At 39.3% G+C, this 6,883-nt stretch overlaps 1 long non-coding RNA gene across 4 annotated transcripts; it reads left to right on the top strand.

Annotated features, from left to right (window-relative positions):
* Window positions 1-1,090: 1,090 nt before the first annotated feature.
* Window positions 1,091-6,117, top strand: LOC144991123 (uncharacterized). Of its 4 annotated transcripts, none has more exons than XR_013655025.1 (5): window positions 1,091-1,796; window positions 1,872-1,975; window positions 2,151-5,352; window positions 5,552-5,766; window positions 5,848-6,117. It is a non-coding gene; the product is annotated as an uncharacterized LOC144991123 (long non-coding RNA). The 4 variants fall into 4 exon arrangements; XR_013655026.1 differs by having other exon boundaries at window positions 1,124-1,796; window positions 2,151-2,764; XR_013655027.1 differs by having other exon boundaries at window positions 1,126-1,796; window positions 2,151-2,729.
* The last annotated feature ends 766 nt before the right edge of the window (window positions 6,118-6,883 follow it).

Here is a 6,883-nt window from a genome sequence, read left to right as displayed (position 1 = left end):
TTGTCTCCGTGACGAGTGTGTGTGTGTGGGGGGGAGGGGGTTAGGGGGGCCTGAAATATTTTTTTTTCCTAGGGGGGGCCTTGCAAAAAATTATTGAGAAGTTCTGCCTTAGCCCAACAGTAGCCAGACTCTTGCAGCTCTGTGTCCCCAAAAAGGATCAAACTGGTGAAGAAAAATGGATGGCTGGATAGAAACCTGACTTTCTAGGTTAAACATCCTCAGCAGGTCACATTTTTCTTGTGTTGTTGCCTCTTTTGACTGTAAACGTGGTAACTCCTTAGTATGAAAGTATGAAGAGTTTGTTTGAATTTATGAACCCATTTTTCATTATGTGTTACTGTCCAACAGTGAAAGTTTTCACATATTTGACAAGAATGTGTCTTTGAGTCAAAGCTTTTTAAATGAAGGGCCAGAACTTGAGTGAAGAGATGAATGCATGAATCTTCCATTCAGATAACAGTTCATTTGACTATAGCTCATAGAATCAATGTTATTTTAGGTCTTATGCTAATATGTGAAAACAGACATGAAAAACACCTGTTCATTTCTCCATTAAGAGACTTTTATTTCTGAAACAGTTATTTACAAGATTTTTACTTTCATGACTGACACAATCTGAAACTACTATGAACAAAAAAGCCTTCTAAACACAAACGTCAGTGTGAATGTAAGTGATTGTGATTGTGAATGTGTGATTTTGAGGATGTGCACACATCTGCCTTGCTGGTCCTTGGAGGAGCATGAAGAGTCCATCAGCGTCTTCATCACTGCAGCTTCTTTTTTTTCTGTGAAAAGTGCTTGACACGGCAAAATACACATCACATGAAGAAAAAAATAAAACGCAAAAAAAAAGTCGGGTTCGAGGCTCGATCCTAGAACCTGTGGAAGCTCGTGCCTCTGATTATTCCGCTGAGCTACTGTCACTGACGACTAAGTGGTACGCCAGTGTAGCTTGATCCCAGTGATTTCTCAATATACAACGTCCTTAGTGTATTATTTAATAGTAATGCTAATAGTAATGCTAAAGCTAACGCTAACGCGAATTAGCCCCGAAGGCTAAAAACAAACGCTAGTTATTACATCAAAAAACAGTGACTTCTAAACGTAGTCATAAGTTATTAAAACATTTTTTAATGTGTTTATATATGAAGGGACAGACGAGGAAGAGGAAAATCTAATCCATCTATGGATGGAGAAAGATAGCTTATTTGTTTTCAGGCAAGCTCGTGCCGGATGGAGGGAAGAGAGACACTCGATCATGATTAGATTTGTCTTCATTTATTAATAAACGGTTAATCGTTGTCATAGTGGGGTAAAGTTTTTTGTTGAAAGAGCCAGAGGAAAGGACAAAGAGCAACACGATAGTCTGTTCAGCTTACTTGAGTTGAAAACATTGTTCAAAAATGTTATGTTGCCGTTGTTTTTCCTATTTGTTTAATAAATGCATGAACAAAAAATTGAATAATTTACATGTATTTAAATCTGAGCTATTTTTAACAATCCCAAAAGGATTTTCATACAAATATCAAATGTACATATTTACAATTTCGTTTTATATGTTAACATATATTTGTATACATGTTAACAATCATCGTGGTCCTCCAGAGTCATGTCGGACACAGTTGGAGTTGAAAGGAAAGCAGAGATTAGTCCTCGCAGATGGACGCCACTTTGCTCGTCCTGCTGGTTCCTGGTGTTGCCCTTTGTGGCTCAACATCTGCGGCTCCCAGCAGTCCCCTTCACAGATGCACAGATTGTGCAGGATGGTGCTGCAGGCAATGATTTTCATTGCAAAGGTTGGTTTTACTTCCAACGCCCCCAGAAATATTGCTCTCCTCCTCATCATGCCAAATGCTCTCTCTCCACCACAGAGCGTGCCCTGGTTGTAACGGGCCTCAATGGCATTCCTCATGTCAGCAGCATGATGGGATGTGCAATGCAGTGATACCCACCATCACCCAAAAGATTCCTTCAGGTGGGTATGTTTTATTTACATAAATTGGGCTTTGACGTAGAACCTGTGAATCATGGATTGATCCTGGATTTCCAACAAAAATATCTATAAATGTGGCACTAGAGTCACATACAGCCTGCATTTGAATGAAATAAAAAAGTTTCCTGTTAAAATAACAAACTGCATTTTCTTTTAGGCCCTTTATTCATATGTGGAAGCCATCGATGCTCCCTGTGACCTTTTGAAAGGTGGAAGACCCAGCGAGCTGCTAAAAAACCAGAGGTGACTAATGGCAGTTTAGCTGAACATTTCCTCATATTTACCTGACCTGAAATCTTTGGATGTGTCTGCTGAGCTCCTCATCAAACACACAAGTGAGTCTGAGCTGACTGATCAGAAGATTCAGACTGAAGAAATTTCCTTTATAAAGTTGATAGATGTTACATTTGTTCCTAGGTTTAATTTTCTGATATAAAGCTAAGACTGATTGAACACATGATATAAAAAATAAGATTTTTCCTGAATAAAAAAAATCCAACTTTACTTTCATTAGTTTTTATTGTTAAGTGGCTTCTTAAAAGGATCTAGATGTAAAAGGAGCAAGGTTCAAAGTACTTTTAGAGCTTGTTAAAAAATACCCAATGTCATTCTAACATTCTAACATACTCTAATCAGAGTCAGAGGACAGAGTCTGGTGTGGATGAACTGGACTGGCCTGCACAGAGTCCTGATGTCATCTGCCCTCAGCTGCTTCCCTGCTCTTCAGTGGCCTGGAGTGAGAAACCTGATCTGGTTTATTGCTGCATGAAGGTCTCTGTGGATGTTTTCTTTTCTAAAGTTCTGTCCTTGTTCTGAGGAGAACAAAGGAGCAGGATCTTCCTGAAATAATTTTAATAATTTTTATTTACAAGTATTTACAAATACATTTATATTAACAGATATATTTAAAGATTTACATATTTATTCGCTCATAAGTGAAATAGAAATAATTTATTTTGAGCCACAATTATAATTCGCTATGTTCACTCTGAGTGTAGTACAATTTTTTTTGTCCACTAGATGATGCTAAGAGTGGTGCATAAAATAGTTGGTACCCCTCAGTTAAAGAAAAAAAGTCCCCAATGCTCACTGAAATTACTTGAAACGTTCAAAAGTAACAATAAATAAAACATTTTTGAAAGTTAAATAATCACAATCAGCCATTACTTTTGAGTTGTTGATTAACAGAATTATTAAAAAAAAACTAATGAAATAGGGCTGGACAAAAATGATGGTACCTCCATAACTTATTATTTTGTTACACAACCTTTTGGGACAATCACTGCAATGAAACGGTTTCTGTATTTGTCAATGAGCCTTCTGCACCTGTCCACAGGTATTTTGGCCCCCTCCTCATCAGCAAACTGCTCCAGTTGTCTCAGGTTTGACGGGTGTCTTCTCCAAATGGCATGTTTCAGCTCCTTCCACTGATGTTCAATGGGATTCAGATCTGGGCTCATAGAACCCCACTTCAGAATGGTCCAACGCTTTTCTCTGAGCCATTCTTGGGGGGTTATTGCAGGGCTCGACATAGCCATTTGTCCGCTGGCCCGGTCCTGTTTTTCGAGCAGTGCGGACCACAAGACTTTACTTTTCACTTGTCCGCTCGGGCCACTAAAATATTTAACGGTTTATATATTCTTCACCTTTTTCAATAAAGTAAATTTTGCGAAAACGTGTAGATTTACCTCGTCTTCATAATTTAGTTTTTCTGCTAGTCCTGTGTTCAGACTTCAAGGGTTTCTATGGGAAACTTTTGATCACTTCTCCTTCTCTCCCGCCTGCACGCGCGCGGCTTTCACTGCCGAGCGCCACGCGGCACGCGCTCACTACTTTTTTTTTTCAAACTTTATTGAATGTAACAATTCAATACAAAACAATGTTAAACAGCAACAACGAAGGCACAAGCCAGTGGGTTATTATTACATTTGATTATAAATCCGACACCGTCACTGAAGAGAGACTGAAGCATGTCAGAGATGTGGAAGACATGGCAGGAATAGATAGGAATATGTTGGATGGAGTAGTGGGTATAATTAGTAGTATGGACAGCAAGATATTTAATGAATGCATTGAAGATGAAACTGTATCCACTAAGCTTTAAGCTGAATGTCAAAGAATCAAAGGCAACTCCAAATACCTGAATCTCAGACTCAAATGCAGTAGAATGTTAAACTACTTAATTTTGTTTTTCTTTACAACACTGTAAGCAGTAAGTATTTCTAGTTAGCTGAATGATCTCAGTTAGACCTGCACAATATGAGGAAAACTCGCGATATCAGAGATTAAAATTGCGATAACGATATAATTTGCGGTATATAAACAAACAGCAAAATAACCAAATAACCATTCCCAGTTTAAAAATTATACTCCAAATGACCCACGTTGACATAGGTTACAAACATCTAACATAACAGGGCTCCATCTGATTGGTCAACAATGTGAAGGCGTCCATCCGATTGGTCAAATGCATTAAGGGATTTATTTGATTCGTTAAATGGTTCAAGCAGCCATTAGATTGTTTTAACACATTTAAGGTTTATGATTTATTGCGATATTTGCCGTTAGAAGCAGCATGAAAACTTCTGAACTAGTGTTACCTACTACACTGCAGTGCTCTCTTCAAAACATCTGAAACAGACTAGAGCAGATTTAAGTTTGATATGGTCTATTTTCAGTCATTGAAAAGTGTAGAAATAAGTGATGTCACCAGAATGCACCAAATTGTACCATAATAAAAGTTTCCGGGGGGGCATGCCCCCAGACCCCCCTAAAGTTGCAAGCACCTGCGGAGCGGCGGGTCCCGCTATGCGCGGTGTCGGGCCAGTAACTTTCAGGCAGGGCCAGTAAGTTTCAAAAACTACTGGCCCTGTGGGCCAGTGCAAATTTCTGGGCTATGTCAACCCCTGGTTATTGGCTCTGTGTTGTGGATCGTTGTCCTGTTGGAAGACCCATGACCTGCCACTGAGACCAAGCTTTCTGACACTAGGCAGCACATTTCTACCCGGAATGCCTTGATAATATTGAGATTTCATTTTACTTTGCACAACTTCAAGACTCCCTGTGCCAGATGCAGCAAAGCAGCCCCAAAACAGAACTGAGCCTCCTCCATGTTTCACAGTAGGGACAGTGTTCTTTTCATTGTATGCTTCATTTTTGAGTCTACCAACATAGAGCTGATGTTTCTTACCAAAAAGCTCCAGTTTTGTCTCATCTGTCCAAAGGACATATTCCCAGAAGCTTTGTGGTTTGTCAACATGCATTTTTGCAGATTCCAGTCTGGCTTTTTGATGATTTCCTTTCAACAGTGGTGTCCTCCTTGATGCTCCCATGAAGTCCACTCTGGCTCAAATGAAATGGTGCGATCTGACACTGATGTACCTTGATCAAGGAGTTCACCTTTAATGTCTTTGGAGGTTGTTCTGGGCTCTTTGGATACAGTTCCAACTATCCGTGTCCTTAATTTGTCATCAATGTTCCTCTTCCATCGTCCAGTGAGGTTGGCTACTGTCCCGTGGGTCTTAAACTTCTGAATAATATGTGCCACTGTTGTCACAGGAACTTCAAGCTGCTTAGAGATGCGGAGCAGATGTGGCCTGTGACGTCTGCACTGGAAAAAACGACACGCCCTGAAGTCCTGTCTGACCAGCCTTTCTCCTTCCTGGGAGGAACACCTTCAGCCTCATTTGAAAGCAGCTGCATTGAAGAAACACAAGCTGGTGGGACCCTCCAAGAACCTGCAAGAGAACATCTGCTCCTCCAGTCATGATGAGGTGATGAGGATGTTCTGTCGCACTGATCACAATCTGTTCTCTCTGCTCTGTGGAAGAACATAACTCTGTCTCATCTCACAGCTGCTTCAACAGCAGGTGGAGGAGAGTCGGGAGGTCTTCACTGAGATGACCCGTCTCATCCAGAAGAAAAGAGGTGAAGTGAAGAACAGGATCAGATTCCAACAGCTAACTGAAGTGAGGCGGGTCAAAGGTCTACAGAAGGAGGTGGAGCAGGACATGACTGAGCTGATGAGGAGATGCTGTGAGCGTCAGCAGAGACGGGATGGCAAAGCAGTTATCTGTCACTTAAACCTGTGTTCTTTGTGATATGAATAAATCAAGTCAACGTGGTATTCTGTCATTTTTTCACTGAGTGAAGATGCTTGAATGCTTCCCATAACCTACAATGATTGACATGTAACACTCACAAAAGCTCATCTAGCTTACATACTGATGTGGTAGCAATTTTCACTTTTTGTAAGAATTGAAACAACTTTCTGTGTGTGAACATGTTTAAAAAATCATGTTAGGCCAGAATTAAAGAAAACCATCAGTCTTTAAAGGAGAAATGGAGCAGTTCAAACCTCATTGAATGTGGACAGGTGGGTATTTCATTTTTCTGATGAGATAAAGATGCTTTGTACTTAAAAATAGGCTTCCAAATTTCAGGGGAACAAATGTAACAAAAAAAAATCTATAATGATCATTTTTAAATACAAAGGTGTTTTTTTTATTTGAATTGAAAATAGTAATCAGGTTTAAGGGGGGGGGGGCATTGATACATATAGGTTTTTTGTCTCATTTAAAATGTAAATACATTTTAACTGCTGTGGTACATGCTCACAAGTCATCACTAATAAAAAAAACTGCTCTCTGCTAACAAAGTATGATTTAAAAAAACATCTTGTCCAGTCACAAAGGTGTATTTTATGTCAAATTAGTTTGTATTGCTTAGAAATGTCACAAAAGAGTCATTTATAAAAAATACATTATATATTAAACGTTTTTATTCCACCAGGGAGCCGCCATTTTGTGAAGCTGCTGTAGACAAATTTTGAAAGGAATTAAATAAATGCTGATACTATTTTATATAAAAGCATTGTCATTGTTGTAATTC

The sequence above is a fragment of the Oryzias latipes genome, chromosome 3 (assembly GCF_053564925.1).
Source record: "Oryzias latipes strain Hd-rR chromosome 3, Olatipes_Hd-rR_3.1".
Classification (NCBI taxonomy): Eukaryota; Metazoa; Chordata; class Actinopteri; order Beloniformes; family Adrianichthyidae; genus Oryzias; species Oryzias latipes.
The sequence above is the reverse complement of the archived record's forward strand: the minus strand, read 5'-3'. Positions and strand labels throughout refer to the sequence as shown.